Consider the following 16354-nt stretch of genomic DNA (forward strand, 5'->3'; position numbering starts at 1 on the left):
GTGTGACCTTGGTGAAGGTCCCAGGGATGAAGCCCCTTGCCCTGCCTCTGGCCCAGATCCTGTGCACACACTGGAGGTTTCAGGCTGGCTGGTAGTTGGGGTTCTCCAAGATATCAGCTGTGACCTCCTGTTCTGGGATGACCCTTGTCTATTTGGGACAGGATCCAGGCCCTGCTCTTGTAACAGCTGAGGATTTGAATTTGAGTCCAGGGAACCAATCAGCTGAGATTGAAGTAGTCAGTGAAAATGCAAATGACCTGGCTGGCAGCGGGGGGGGGGGAGCTGCTAAGCTCAAGACACCTGCCTGTCTGTAACCAGAGCCCTGGAGCTGAGTGGGACAGAGAGATACTCCCCACCTCCCTGCACATGGGGGAGGTGGCTAACACTGGCTCTGATGCTGTGAGCAAAGCAGCGGGCTCACAGCCTGCCCTCATTGGGACAGCAGGGGAAAAGCTGAGCCCAGGGGGATCGGAGACCCCAGCTGAGTGTGAGGAACCATAGCCAGGAAGGGACAGCTGCCAACAAGGGCTGCCTTGTCCAGAGGTGCAAAAGGCCTGGGACAAGGGTAAAGCAGCCTTGAGACACATGCCTGTCATAGAGGAGCCTTTTCGGAAGGTCACCCTGGACTTGGTGAGGGACGAATGGGAGGGGAAGGCCTCCCCCGCGGGAGAGTCAGTGGTAGAGTATTTACTGACCTTCCGGGAAAAGCTCGCTGAGCTCATGGGTCTGGCCAGGGAGAACCTAGCCAGGGGCTACAGGAGGCAGAAGGTCTGGTACGACTGCTCAGCCTATGGCACCGGGGACCAGGTGAGGGGTCATATCCCGGTGCAGAAGAATAAGCTGCAAGGGCCCTTCAAGATCATCAAGCAGCTAAATCAGGAGAACGATGTGGTGGAACTGCCCAACCGGGCTCTCAGCCACCGAGGGGACCAGATCCACATGATGGAGCCAAAAATTATGGAACTATAAATTATTGTGTGTGTGGGAGAGAGACGCTGGTACTGGCCATGTGTGGCCAGTGGGAGAAGGGGGAAGATCCCCCTGGTGGGTCTGTTTCCTGAGACAGGAGCCGGCCCCTTGCTGGAATCAATTCCCCTCTCTGACCAGCTAACCCCTGCCCTGCAGGCAGAGATCAGTGAGGTGCTGCATTCGTACCACAGCTGTTTTCCAGCTGGCCTGGGCTCACTAATGGAGCTGTCCACTGGGTGGAGACAGCAGTTAGCCCTCCATCAGGTGTTCCCCATTCAGAGTAACGGAGAACACAGCCCAGGCCCTGCAGGGAGAGGTCAGAGACATGCTGGCTTTAGGGGTGATCCAGCTATCCACCAGCCCCAGGGGCCTCTCCCATGAAAGATGGGTCGATCTGATTCTGTGTGTCCTATCCAAAGCTCAATGCCATCACCATGTCTGGTTCTTGCCTATTCCTAGGCCTGATGAGATCCTAGACAAGTTGGGGTGGGACTCAGTACCCCATGACCAGGTATCTCACCAAAGGCTACTGGAAGGTGCCTTTCGATCCAGATGCCAGGTTGAAACCTGCTTTTGTCACCCCTTTGGGGCAGTACAAGTCCCTGGTCCTACCTTTCAGCCTTAAGGAGGCGCCAGTCACCTACCAGCACCAGGTGGATCAGTTACTGGGGGGGATGGAGACTTTTACCTTAGTGTACATTGATGATATTTGTGCCATTAGTCAGACCTGGGAGGACCATGTGTCCCAGGTGAAGTGGGGGTTGAGTTACCTCCAGGATTCAGGGCTGACTGTAAAAGCTGGGAAGTGCAAGGTGGGGATGGCAGAGGTGTCGTACCTGGGCCACAAGGTGGGGAGTGGCTGCCTAAAGCCAGAGCCACCGAAGGTGGGGGCGATCAGAGATTGGCCTGCTCCCCAGACTACCACACAGACCCAGGGCTTTATTGGGATGGCGGGGCACTACCAGAGGCTTGTGCCCCACTTTAGCTCTGTGTCAGCTCCCAAGAAGGGTAAGCCAGACAAGCTGGTCTGGTCTGAGCAGTGCCAGAGGGCTCTCTGCACACTGAAGGAGGATCTGTTCAAGGGCCCGGTGCTGGGAAACCCAGACTTTGACAAGTCCTTTATGGTGTTCACCGATGCCCCAGACACAGGACTGGGCACGGTGCCGAGGCAGGCCCATGCAAAGGGGGAGAAACACCACATCATGAACCTGAGCAGGAAGCTGCTGCCCTGGGAGCAGGGCTATGCAGCCATAGAGAAGGAATGCCTGGCCATGGAGTGGGCTCTTACAAGGCTGCAGCCGGATCTATTTGGGCAGCGCTTCACTGTGTGCACAGACTACTCGCCCTGCCATGGCTGCATCAGATGAGAGGGGCCAATGCCAAGCTCCTGAGGTGGAGACTGTCCTCCCAGGATTATGAGATGGAGGTGGTCCATGTTAAGGGGAGTGCAAATGTTATAGCTGATGCTTTGTACGAGAGAGCAGGGCCGGAACTTCCCCAGGTCACTGGCTAAAGTGACCCTTCTCAGTTCGGACTCTAAGGGGGGAGAGGGTGTGATGAAGTGGGGATTTTCCCTTGTTATGTTGTATGTGAGCCTATGTGAGTCTTACTGCTTTGTATGAATGCTGTGTGTGCCTCAGTTTCCCAGTGTATTGCATCAATATCTAGTTGGTGTAAATAAAGGTGTGTGACTTTTGCACGGGCTGATCCAGCAGCTTGCATGGATACTATGGCCGGCCCTTCATAACCTGTGACCCAGGAAGGGGATGCGACCAGTGACTCTTGACCCGGGAAGCGAGACAAAAGCCGGAGGAGGAGCAATGGGCAGACCAGGGGCCAGGTAGCTGGAAGTGAGTCAGTCTCGGCTGGCTTGGGGCACAGGGGGAGAGCCAGAGCCCTGGCTCTGGACTCCCCTCCTCCCAGGATGGACTTGGCTGAAAGTCACTGATTTCTGTACTAACAAGTTCTGTTCTACACTGTTTGTATCGACTAATAAACCTGTTTTACCGGCTAGCTGAGAGTCACATCTGACTGCGGAGTTGGGATGCAGGGCCCTCCAGCTTTCCCAGGAGCCCAGCCTGGGCGGACTTGCTGTGGGAAGCACACAGTGTGGAAGGGGACTCTGAATGCTCCAAGGTCAGACCCAGGAAGGTGGAAGCTGTGCAAGCTTTTTTCCCTGGAGACTGTATGCTCAGAGAGAGAAGGCTCCCCCAGATTCCTGACTGGCTTCATATGGAGTAGTTCCACAGCATCACCCCGGTGACTCTGTGACAGCTGGTTCATAAAGGTTTTCAGCATCATCTTTAGAGTCCCATTGAATCTCTCCTCCAGCCCATTGGACTGAGGGAGATATGCCAAGGCCAAGGTATGTTGGACCCCACACTTCTCCCACAAGCGCCAGAGCAGAGTTGACATGAAATTGGAGCCCTGGTCTGGAAGGGCCTCCTTGGGGAATACTACTCTGCTGAAAATGGTCAGCAATGTATCTGTTACAGTGTCTGCCTCGATAGAGGACATGGCCACCATGTAGCGAAATCTACCACTACCAGAATGTATTTTTTCCCTGTCCGAGTTGCCTTGCTGAGGGGCCCCACTATGTCTACAACCACCTTCTGGAAAGGCTACTCTATGATGGGCAGGGGCCTCAAACCTCTCTTCCCCTTGTCCCAGGCCCTCCCCACCATCTGGCAGGGGTCGCAGGACCTGCAGTACTGCTGGACGGCATCAAAGACCAGGCCAGTAAAAGTTACTTAAGAGTCTCTGCCTGGTGCGCTGGATTCCCTATTGCCCCGAGAGAGGGACATCATGGGCCAGGTACAGTAGCCTGCGGCAGTACTTCTGGAAGACCACCATCTATCTCCTGATCCCCCCACAGTTCTACTTCTCCTTGGGGTGCCCATTCCCGGTACAGAAATCCTTTCTCCCCTCCAGCCTGCCTTGGCACAGGCCCCTGGGGATAGAGAAACACCTCTCCTCCCACCCCTGCCCTGCCCTGCCCTGCCCTGACACGGCCACCCTGGGCTAGAAAAACATCTCACCTCCCCACCCAGCCTGCCCTGCTCTGGCTTGGCCGCCCTGGGCTAGAGAAACACCTTGCCTCCTGTCACGGAGTGTGGGGGAGTCAGGGCCCTGCACCAGGATAAACAAAACCCCTAGCCTCCCTCCAACAACTTCCCCTGGCATAGCCCAACCAAACGAGAGAAATACCTCGCCTCCCCCCAAGCCCTGCCCTGCCACACCACAGCCCCCCTCCCCGAGCTAGAGAAACACCTCGCCTTCTGCACACCCTGCCCTGCCCTGGCACAGCTGCCCTGGGCTAGAGAAACACCTTGCCACCTGTCACAGCATGTGGGGGAGTCAGGGCCCTGCGCCCCCCACTTCCTGCAATTCAGCCAGTCAGTAAAACAGAAGGTTTATTAGATGACAGGAACACAGTCTAAAACAGAGCTTGTAGGTACAGAAAACAGGACCCCTCAGTCAGGTCCCTCTTGGGGGGTGCGGAGCCCAGTCCCAGGTTCTGGGCCTCCCCACATCTCCCCAATCAGCTCCAAACTGAAAGCCCTTTCTACTGCCTCACCCAGCCATACCCCCAGCCCCTCCTCCAGCCTTTGTCCAGTTTCCCGGGCAGAAGGTGTCACCTGGCCTCAAACCCCTCCTGGGCTCAGGTTACGAAGGGCAGTTGCCATCGTTTATGTGCTGGCCATCAAGGATCATCCCTCAGTGAAGTCACACCCTTATTTCGCATCACCATCTAGTATTGGTGCAGTACCCCAGGGAAACGGAGGCACGCCCCATGTTGGCAGAAGACAGTAAACTAGTAAAACTCCCATGCAACATTACCAGGTTAATACTCCCTACTCAGTCACATCTCTCCCCGCTTCGTGACTGAAGTGAGCAGGGTCACTCTAACCAGTGACCTGGGGAAGTTGAGGCCCCCCTCTCTGGGGCAATGCATCAGCTATCACAGCACTCCCCTTCACATGGACCACCTCCATATCATAATCCTGGAAGAGCCGGCTCCACCTCAGGAACTGGGCATTGGCTCCTTTCATCTGGTGTAGCCAGGTCATGGGAGCATGATCAGTGTACACAGTGAAGTGTGGGGGAGTCAGGGCCCTGCACCAGGATAAACAAAACCCCTAGCCTCCCTCCAACAACTTATGATATGGCTCTCGTTTCTTAAGGGCCCATACAATAGCCAGGCATTCCTTCTCTATGGCCACGTAGTTTTGCTCCCCAGGTAACAACTGCTTGCTCAAGTACATGATTGGGTGTCTCTCCCCCTTTTCATCAACCTTCATTAACAGCGCACCCAGCCCCGTGTCTGAGGAGTCACTAAACACCATAAAGGGCTTGTCAAAGTCTGCGTTTACCAGAACTGGGCCACTGACCAGAGCCTCCTTCAGCACAGAGAGCCTTCTGCCACTGTTTGGTACAGACCACCTTGTCTGGCTTTCCCTTCTTGCATAGCTCAATGATGGGGGCGGCTATGGAACTAAAGTGTGACACAAATCTTCAATAATACCCCGCCTCCCAATAAAGGCCTGGACCTGCCTTTTTGGTTTAGGGAGCGGGCCAGTCTCTGATCACCTCCACCTTGGCTGGTTCTGTATTTAGGCAGCCGCTCCCCACCCGGTGGCCCAGGTAAGATACTTCAGCCATCCCCACCTTGCACTTCTCAGCTTTTATCGTCAACCCATCCTCCTGGAGTCAGTCCAGCACTTGTTTAACTTGGGACACATGGTACTCCCAGATCTGGTTAAAGACACAGATGTCATCAATGTACGCCATGGCAAAACTTCATCCCCCTCAGTAGCTGATCCACCAGGCACTGGAAGGTAGCAGATGCGCCCTTGAGGCCAAAAGGCAGGGCCAGGAACTCATAGAGCCCCAGAAGGGTGATAAAGGCAGATTTCAGCCTGGCATCTGTATCCAGTGGCACTTGCCAGTAGCCCTTTGTAAGATCATAGAATCATTGAATATCAGGGTTGGAAGGGACCTCAGGAGGTCATCTAGTCCAACCCCCTGCTCAAAGCAGGACCAATCCCCAACTAAATCACCCCAACCAGGGCTTTGTCAAGCCTGACCTTTAAAACCTCAAAGGAAGGAGATTCCAGTGCTTCACCACCCTCCTAGTGGAAAAGTTTTTCCTAACATCCAACCTAAACCTACCCCACTGCAACTTGAGACCATTACTCCTCGTTCTGTCATCCAGTACCACTGAGAACAGTCTAGATCCATCCTCTGTGGAACCCCCTTTCAGGTAGTTGAAAGCAGCTATCAAATCCCCCCTTATTCTTCTCTTCTGCAGACTAAACAATCCCAGTTCCCTCAGCCTCTCCTCATAAGTTATGTGCTCCAGCCCCCTAATCATTTTTGTTGCCCTCTGCTGGACTCTCTCCAATTTTTTCACATTCTTCATGCAGTGTGGGGCCCAATGTCGAATAGAGGGAAATGACCTTCGATCTGCTGACAATGCCCCTACTTATACAGCCCAAAATGCCATTAGCCTTTTTGGCAACAAGGGCACACTGCTGACTCATATCCAGCTTCTCATCCATTGTAACCCCTTGGTCCTTTTCTGCAGAACTGCTGCCTAGTCATTTGGTCCCTAGTCTGTAGCAGTGCATGGGATTCTTCCATCCTAAGTGCAGGGCTCTGCACTTGTCCTTGTTGAACCTCATCACATTTCTTTTGGCCCAATCCTCTAATTTGTCTAGGTCCCTCTGTATCCTATCCCTACCCTCCAGCGTATCTACCACTCCTCCCAGTTTAGTGTCATCTGCAAACTTGCTGAGGGTGCAATCCATGCCATCCTACAGATCATTAATGATTTTAGCATGGCCCCCCACCGGGCTAGAGAAACACCTCACCTCTCTGCCCACAGTAATAACAATTCATGTCCGTTGGTCCCTTTGACCCTATCAGTTGGTCCTGGTGCCAGTTATTCCCCTGGAGAGGGGGTTCTCCACATTCCCCCATTGTGGGGTCCTAGGGTGACTCTCTGTACCATGGTGGGCTTATTCTTTTGGGACTCCTCCATTCCACCCACTGACTGGCTGTACACAAACTTGTTGGCCAGCTGCACTGCGCTCTGCAGGTCCTCTGGCTTTCTGTCCACCAACCATATCCTCAGGTCGGATGGGCAATGTTCATACAGGTGCTCCAGTACAACCAGTTTAGCCATGTCCTTCTTTGTCGGGACCCCATCTGCCCACTTGTGGACATATCCCTCCATTCGGAGGATCAGTTCTAGACATGTGTCCTCAGGGGTTTTACGCTGACTCCAGAACGTTTTCTGGTACGCCTCAGGAGTCATTTCAAACTTGCGTAACAGGGCCTTTTTGAACAGTTCATAGTCCCCTGCCTCCACCCCTTCCATTCGGCTGTACATCCCTATGGCTTTGGGGTCCAGTAAGGGGGGTGAGAAACCTGAGCCTGACTGCAGGGTCAACTCTGTGCAGCTGGCAGGCCTTCTCAAAGGGCATCAGGAATTCATCTATGTTCTCCCCTTCCTTAAACTGGGACAGCATGTGCTTATCAAAGTTCCATGTAGTCCTGGGTCCCCCCTCACTCACTGCAGCAGGGGGCTCTCTGCTCCTCAATTTTGCTAACTCCAGTTCATGCTGCTGCTGTTTCTCCCAATCCTTCAGCTCTGTCAGTTTTATCTCCCTCTCCCATTCCAGCCGCCTCAGCTCCAGCAACAGGGAGCTTGGCCGTGAGGATCCCCTGCTGGCCGCAGGGGTCACAGTGTCCCCGGGGTTCACCTGGCTGCTTCTAGCCCCTCCCCAGCTATAGGTAGAAGGAGCCTCAGCGTGCCCTCAGCAGCAGTCTGACCACTCCCAGCCAGGACAGACACTGGTGCCGGGGGTGCAGCTGCCGGGCTGCTTCCCTCAGGGACAGGGATCAGCTCCTCCAAGCGATCCTCCTCCTCTAGCTGGGCAATCTCCACAGGCTAGAGCTGTGCTTTGGTGGTCTTCCCCCTGTGAAGCCCCCTTTCCTTGCACAGCTCTACAAGGTCCCTCTTAAGGAGATGGTTATAGATCTCCCCGCTGTTCCCAAGGTGTTGTAGACTCACAGGCCTGTGTGCTCTCAGCTCCCCATGGTTTCCAGGAAGAACCCCTACTGTGCCAGCCCTTTTCCAGGTCACCACCTCTCTCCCAGAGTCAAGTCCCAGACTCCTCTGCCCCTGAAACTGTTCACCACAGTCCCAAGGGGACCCCGTTACTGCAACAGTTCTTCTCTCTCACAGGGTCAAGCTGCAGACTCCTCCGCCCCTGGAACTGCTCACTGCAGTCCACAGGGGGACACCATTACTGCAACCGTCCCTCTCTTGGTCACACGCTCCCAGGGCTTAAGAGTAGCTCCTCTGCCTCCTGAAACCTCTCCTCACTGAGCCTTCAGCATGCCTGGTTCTCGTTAATCCCCCTTCATTTTACTGCTCCCCAGTCACTTACTGCAGGAAGGCCATCCACGGGGTGCAGTACGTCCCACCACTGCCAGCAGTTGTCACGGAGTGTGGGGGAGTCAGGGCCCTGCACCCCCCACTTCCTGCAATTCACTGTGACTCTCAGCCAGCCAGTAAAACAGAAGGTTTATTAGATGACAGGAACAAGGTCTAAAACAGAGCTCGTAGGTACAGAAAATAGGACCCCTCAGTCAGGTCCTTCTTGGGGGGTGGGGAGCCTAGACCCAGGAAAACCCTTCCTGCTCCCTCACCCAGCCCCATCCCTGGTCCCTTCTCCAGCCCTTGTCTGGTTCCCAGGCAGAAGGTGGCACCTGGCCCCAACCCCCTCCTGGGCTCAGGTTACGAAGGGTAGCCACCATTGTTTATGTGCTGGCCATCAAGTACATCCCTCAGTGAAGTCACACCCTTATTTCCCATCACCATCTAGTACTGGTGCAGTACCCCAGGGAAACGGAGGCACGCCCTGTGTTAGCAGAAGACAGTAAACTGGTAAAACTCCCATGCAACATTACCAGGTTAATACTCCCTACTCTTTCACATCTCCTCCCTGCCAGCCTGCCCTGGCATGGCCCCCCAGGCTAGAGAAACACCTCACCTTCCCCACTCCACGCCAGCCCTAGCACAGCCCCCTCAGGCTAGGGAAACACCTTGCTTACCTGCCTGCCAGGCCTACCCTGGAATGGTCCCCTCAGGCTAGAGAAACATCTTGCCTCCCCCACTCCCTGCCCTGGCATGGCTGCCCTGGGTAGAGAAACACCTTTCCTCCTCCACCTGCCCAGCCCTGGCACAGCTGCCCCAGGCTACAGAAATATCTACCCTCTGTTACCAGATTTTCCCATTACTTTGGGATATGCTCATTTATTAGGGTTACTCTTCTGGGTGGGGAGTCTGTAATTCTGTTAACGTACTGCTTGTGTCACTTGTGTTTTCATAAGGAGCTCTACTTCTCCCTTCTGCAAGTCTCCTCCCAAGGGAACTATCCTGCAGGACCTAGGTTCCCCAGGGCTGGGTTCCTCCAGCCCCAGAATCAGATGAATAAACACACACACACAAGACTGAGTGGACCTGGTCAATCGGCACTCTCAAGCTGACCCCTTATATGCCCCTGGACTCAGTGGGCTGGGCCAAGCAGCATTTCCAAGCTGCCACTTTTATATGCCACAGGTACTGCACCAGAATAGAGCCTGAGCAGGCTAGGTCGAGCAGGCTGGGTCAAACAGGCTGCCACCCTCGAACATCACAGGTTCAGCATGTTCCTATCCCCACTTTCATGTTACAATTGTTCTGGTAGTCACCCACTTGATGAGCAAACCCCACAGTATTTTTGGGCACTACAGGGATCTTTAGCTTAGGTAAGAGGAGCGTTGCTGCAGAGTAAATGGGGGAGCCAAAAACACAAAAGAATAAAGTTCAGAGAGAGAGGGAGGGAAGCAACCAGCTTAACCATAAAAGTTATATATTGAATAATAGTGATAACTACACAAGGAGAGCCTAAACAAACATAACAGTTACATTATTAAAGATTACAAAAGTCAGGTATAGAAAACTATGCCTAATCAAACAAGTCAGGGTTAAAAAGTTATACCTGAGGTAGAAAAGAAAAGAGAGAGAGAGCGAGAGAGAGAGAGAGAGCTGGGGTCTCACCACTCCATGAAGCTTGAACTGGTCGGGGTTCCCAGGTGATGATGGTAGTTCTGGAGAGAGGCAGAGCCCCCAGCACGATCAGTCAGGAGAAGATGGAGTCCCTGTGGATCTGATGCAGAGTTTGGAGCAGGCATCAGAACACTTACCTGAGTGTGAGTAGGGGTTTTTTGTAGGGAAACAACAATGGCTCAAGGGAGAAAACTAGATTTGTTTATGGGTATACTGATGACTCAAGGGTTTTCTTTAGGTTAGACAATAGGAACTGATCATTCCTGGCTATGGGTGATGTTCCTTCAAGGGAACTCACAGTGCAGTTAGGCAGCTTCAGTATTTTGGATACCAATCAAGGATTCATTACTAGGATTGGTCTGATAACTGCTGAGCTGGGTGTGTGCAGGCGTAGGTTCATTAACATCTGGAGCTGAGATCCCCCATGATGCAGTGCTTCCCTGCTTTTCTGGTCCCAGAGTTCAGTGCAGTAATCTCTGTTCTTCATTCTGTATGCTAATGGAGATGTCTCCCTGTCCCATCTTTGATGCAGCTGAGGCTAGGGGAGTTGCCTTAATCCTGTCACCCTTGTCAGGAGGGGTTTAGGTGTGTCTCTGACCACCTCTTCATTGCTTTCTGTAAGTCTTTCTTCTGATCGGTTTTGGTTCAAGCAGAGGCTGAGGGGGGTGTGGGGGAGGTGTCTTTCATGAGTAAGACAGGCTGGATACTGCACCCTGGTTCCCCAAGAACATAGAGCTGACTAGTATGACCTCCCCCCTACTGTCCTGCCCTTGCATGGCTGGCCCAAGCTAGAGAAACACCTCTTCTCCCCCCACAGCCTGCCCTGCACTGGCATAGCCCCCTCAGGCTAGAGAAACCCCTCACCTCCCCCTGCCAGCTTCCCCTAGCATGGCCCCCCCGCCAAGCGAGAGGAACATCTCCCCCTCCCCTCCCCCAATCTGCCCTGGCATGGCCACCCCGGGCTAGAGAAACACCTCATCTCCCCATCCTGCTCTGCCCTGGCATGGCCACCCCAGGTTAGAGAAACACCTTGCTTACCACCCCCAGCCTGCCCCCCAGGGGCTATAGAAACACCTCTCCTACTCCCAGCCTGCCCTGACATGGCCCCCCACCCCCGGGCTAGAGAAACACCTTGCCTCCCCTGCCCTGCCCTGCCCTCACACGACCCCACAGAGTTAGAGAAACATCTCTTCTTCCTCCAACGGCCACCCTGGGCTAGAGAAACACCTCACCTCCAACCCCCCACCAGGCCTGCCCTGACACAGTCACCCCAGGCGGGGGAAATACCTCGCCTCCTGCCCTCCACCCCCCCATGCTGGCAACATCCCCACCGGGCTAGAGAAACACCTCGCCTACCCTCCCTAGCCCCACCTTGGCATGTTGTCCCTCCCCCGATAAAGAAACACCTTGCCTGCCCCCCTCAGCCCGGTCCTTGCATGGCCCCGCCAGGATAGAGAAACACCTCACATGCTGTCATAAAAATAAAGGGAAGGGTAACCACCTTTCTGTATACAGTGCTATAAAATCCCTCCTGGCCAGAGGCAAAACCCTTTCACCTGTAAAGGGTTAAGAAGCTAAGATAACCTCACTGGCACCTGACCAAAATGACCAATGAGGAGACAAGATACTTTCAAATCAGGAGGGGCGGGGAGAACAAAGGATTCATCTGTCTGTGTGACGCTTTTGCTGAGAACAAATCAGGAATGCAGACTCAGAACTTCTGTAAAGTTAGTAAGTAATCTAGCTAGAAATACGTTAGATTTCCTTTTGTTTAATGGCTGGTAAAATAAGCTGTGCTGGATGGAATGTATATACCTGTTTTTGTGTCTTTTTGTAACTTAAGGTTTTGCCTAGAGGGATTCTGTGTTTTTAATCTGTTTCCCCTGTAAGGTATCTACCATCCTGATTTTACAGAGGTGATTCTTTTACCTTTTCTTTAATTAAAATTCTTCTTTTAAGAACCTGATTGCTTTTTCATTGTTCTTAAGATCCAAGGGTTTGGGTCTGTGTTCACCTGTACAAATTGGTGAGGATTTTTATCAGGCCTTCCCCAGGAAAGGGGGTGTAGGGCTTGGGGGGATATTTTCGGGGGAAGATGTCTCCAAGTGGGCTCTTTCCCTGTTCTTTGTTTAACACGCTTGGTGGTGGCAGCATACGGTTCAAGGACAAGGCAAAGTTTGTACCTTGGGGAAGTTTTTAACCTAAGTTGGTAAGAATAAGCTTAGAGGGTCTTTCATGCAGGTCCCCACGTCTGTACCCTAGAGTTCAGAGTGGGGAAGGAACCCTGACACGGCCCCCTCCAGCCTGCCCTTGTAGGGCCCCACTGGGCTAGTGAAACCACTTGGCTCCCTGCCCCCCAGCCAGCCCTGGAACGGCCACTCAGGGCTAGAGAAACACCTTGCCTCCCCTGCCCAGCCCTAGCATGGCCACCCCAGGCTACAGCAACATCTAGTCTTCCCCCCCCCTCCCACCACACTGCCCTGGCACAGCCCTCCCAGGCCAGAGAAACCCCTCATCTTCTACTCCCAGCCTACCCTGGCATGCCCTCCGCCCAAAGCTAGAGAAACACCTCGCCTCCCCCCCCACCACACTGCCCTGGCACACTCCCCACCCCTCCCCCCACCCCCAAGCTAAAGAAACCCCTTGCCTCCTCCACCCCAGGCCTGCCCTGGCACAGCCCCCTTGGGCTAGAGAAACATCTTACCTCCCCCTACCCAGCCCTAGCATGGCCACCCCAGGCTAGAGAAAGACCTCTCCTCTTCCCCCAGCCTGCCCTGGCATGGCCCCCCAGGGATAGAGAAAAACCTCTCCTCCTCCGACTGCCCTGGCACAGTGTCACAGAGTCACTGGGGTGATGCTCTGGAACCATTCCATACAAAGCCAGTCAGGACTCTGGGGGAGGCTCCTCTCTCTGAGCATACTGTCTCCAGGGCAAGAAGCTTCCACAGCTTCCACCTTCCTGGGTCTGACCTCAGAGCATTCAGCATCCCTTTCCACACTGTGCACTGCCTGCAGCAAGTCTGTCCGGGCAGGGGTCCTGGGGAAGCCAGAGGGCCCTTGCACCCCAACTCTGCAGTCAGACATGACTCTCAGCCAGCCAGTAAAACAGGTTTATTAGTCGACAGGAATACAGCATAGAACAGAACATGTTAGCACAGAAATCAGTGACTTTCAGCCAAGTCCATCTTGCGGGGAGGGGAGCCCAGGCGCTGGTCCTCCCCCTGTGCTTCACAGGAGCCAAGTATTGGTGCAGTACACTGGGAAACTAAGGTACATACAGTATTAGTATAGGACAGTAAGACTCTGTCTTGTAGACATGCGACATTGCAGACATGCAACATAACAAGATGAATAAAACCTCACTTCGTCACATCTGTCCCTGCTCTGAGATCTAACTGAGCAGGGCCACTTTAGCCAGTGGCCTGGGGAAGTTCCAGCCCCCCCCCCCCCCCCCCCCGGGGACAAAGCATTGGCTATTACGTTGACACTCCCCTTAACATGGACCATGTCATAATCCTGAAACTGGTGACTGCACCTCAGGAGCTTGGCATTGGCCCCTTTCATCTGGTGTAGGAAGGCAGATATGGCTGCAACTTTTTAAGGGCCCATACCATGGCCAGACACTCCTTTTTTATGGCTGCATAGTTCTGCTCCCGGGGCAGCAGCTTCCTGCTCAGGTACATGATGGGGTGTGTCTCTCCGTTTTCGTCAACCTGCATTAGCACCGTACCCAGCCCTGTGTTTGAGGCATCGGTGAACACCATAAAGGGCTTTTTAAAGTCCGGGTTTACCAGTACCGGGCCCTTGACCAGAGCCTCCTTCAGAGCACAGAGAGCATTCTGGCACTGCTCGGTCCAGACCACGTTATCTGGCTTACCCTTCTTGCATAGTTCAGTGATGGGGTGGCTATGGAGTTAAGTAGGGCACGAACCTCTGGTAATAACCCGCCATCCCAATGAAAGTCTGGACCTGTTTCTTAGTCTGGGGAGTGGGCCAATGTTATGCTGATAAAAATACATGGCTCTTTTAAGGGGACAATATGTCATGTTTATTATGAGAACACAATTTGATTTATAACCAGTAGCTAATACCTAGATATATATATATATATATATATATATATATACACACACACCCCCACACACCCCCCCCCAAATGTTCTGCAGCTGCTGTATAGTTATCAGTCCTGAACGTAGCTTGAATCCGTAGCTTGGGTTCACAGCTTGAGTTCAGAGCTCTTGGCAGCTAACTGGCCAGGAAAGCCAGTCACGAGGAAGAGCTGGGTCTCTGTCGGGCATACACTGATGCCCTTCGATGTTGTCAGCAGAATGTTACCCAAAGTCTTCCATCTCACCCATTCTTTTTATAGGCTTTAGTTTGAACAAGAGTCTATGGGTCTTGCTGTGTCACGCTACTTCTGGGTGCTGTGTGACTGATCACCCGTCAATTGCAGACATGATTTTCAGCCTGAGACCTGACTTTGATCTTGTTTCAATTGGACCTTTGTTCTTTTCTTTTAGAGTGGACTCTTCTCACTTTGTCGGGGCTGTTTGCATCTTCAGCCACTGGTGTTTGCACTTCACTTTATCAGGACAGGCTGGAGCTGGAGGTTGATTCCATCCATGCATACCTCATTAACACACCTGAACTAAATTAATAAGATTACAGCCGGGTTTTGCAAAATGGAGTAAGCATTTCAAAATGGAGTTTTAGTTACAATATGGAGTCTTATCAAAACGAGTGTAATGAACAATTTACAATGTTGGGAGGCAAACAGTAAATAGGAGTTACAATGTTAAAAATGTGATACAGAATAAAGTCATATTAATAAAGACTTAATAATAATAGCAATTAAAAAGAAACAATTTCATTCTTCAGCTCTACACCAATCTCTGATCACCTCCACCTTGGCTGGCTCTGGCTTTAGGCAGCTGCCCCCGCACTTTGTGGCCCAGGTATGGCACCTCTGTCATGCCCACCTTGCACTTGCCAGCTTTTATAGTCAGTCCTGCGTCCCGGAGCCGGTCCAGCACTTGTTTAACCTGGGACACATGGTCCGCCCAGGTCTGGATAAAAACACAAATATCATCAATATATAGGCCAGGGCAAAATCCTCTATCCCCTTGAGTAACTGGTCCATCAGGCACTGGAAGGTGGCAGGTGCCCCCTTTAGTTTGAAAGGTAGGACCAGGAACCAGTGGCGTAGCCAGGTGGAGAAAACAGGGGGGAGCGGAGATTTAAAAAGGCGCCACCTGCTAGTACTCACCCAGCGGTGCTCCGGGTTTCAGGGGGCGGGTCAGGCAGCGCTCCGGGTCTCGGGTGGCGGGCCAGGCGGTGCTCCGGGTCTTCAGCAGCACTTCGGAGTCGGGTCCTTGTTAGCCGACGGCCAAGGATGTTTGGTGAGGTGCCAGCTATGCCTGTTTATACCATCCGTGACTTTAACTGCTAGGACGCACTGTCCCTTCGCGGCGGGCAGCCCGGGCTAGGCTGACGGATGCCCCAAGGTCCTAACCACCAGTGACTTTAACTGCTAGAGCTCAGAGCTCCTTCGCAGCAGGCAGTCAATACTGACTGACAGGTGCCCCAATGGCAGCACTAAGAGCCTCTCCACACCCGTGACTTTAACTGCTAGAGCTCAGAGCTCCTTCGCAGCAGGCAGCCAGGATTGACTGACTGGCGCCCCAAGAGTTTGCCCCCGTGGAGGCGGCACAACTCAACGCTAGGCTCTTAGTACTTTCACCTAATGGCCAGGCTTTAGAGCCAAAACGGCTGAGATTCTTTAATTGTGTTGGCTGCTTTACAGTAAACCAGAGAAAACAAGTCAGGCTTATGCACAAATGGTTACCAAAATTTATTAAGCTAGATTCTAATCATGTGGTTACAAAATTGCTAGTGCCTACTTATTTAAATGTAGAGATGTTACACACACAAACAAGTTACAAAACTGAAGCCACAATCCCAAAGAAAGAAAACAAAGTATAGAGCTCTATTTCAAAATATGTGTACACTAAAGATAGGAGATCAGGTGTGGGTGCTTCTTACCCTCCTTGCATCTCTCGATTCCAGCGGTGCCAAGCCAGGATCGGTCACTCAATTCCGCGGAAAGACGAATAAGGGACAAGGCGTAGGGACCCTCTTAGCTGCAGAAGCCTTGGGAGGCTGTCACTTATCTGACCAGCAGATAGATAGTGAAAAGCACTCAAAAATCATGGTGCTGTAGGTCCCCTACTTATACCTCTGTACTCCTTTATTCTCTTTCTCCTT

At 52.9% G+C, this 16354-nt stretch overlaps 1 protein-coding gene across 19 annotated transcripts in view; it reads left to right on the forward strand.

The window, feature by feature from the left end:
* Window positions 1-16354, forward strand: part of LOC140914577 (uncharacterized) — a 106890-nt gene that overhangs the window by 62040 nt on the left and 28496 nt on the right. Inside the window, exon 3 of one of the 19 annotated variants that reach the window (XR_012159903.1) lies at window positions 14611-14969. The exons of the other annotated variants lie outside the window; for them this stretch is intronic. The gene's annotated coding sequence lies outside the window, so the exon portion shown is untranslated. Of the gene's footprint in view, window positions 1-14610; window positions 14970-16354 lie in introns of those variants that run through there. 19 annotated transcript variants of the gene reach the window in all.

The sequence above is a fragment of the Lepidochelys kempii genome, chromosome 7, assembly GCF_965140265.1.
Source record: "Lepidochelys kempii isolate rLepKem1 chromosome 7, rLepKem1.hap2, whole genome shotgun sequence".
NCBI classification, from domain to species: domain Eukaryota; kingdom Metazoa; phylum Chordata; order Testudines; family Cheloniidae; genus Lepidochelys; species Lepidochelys kempii.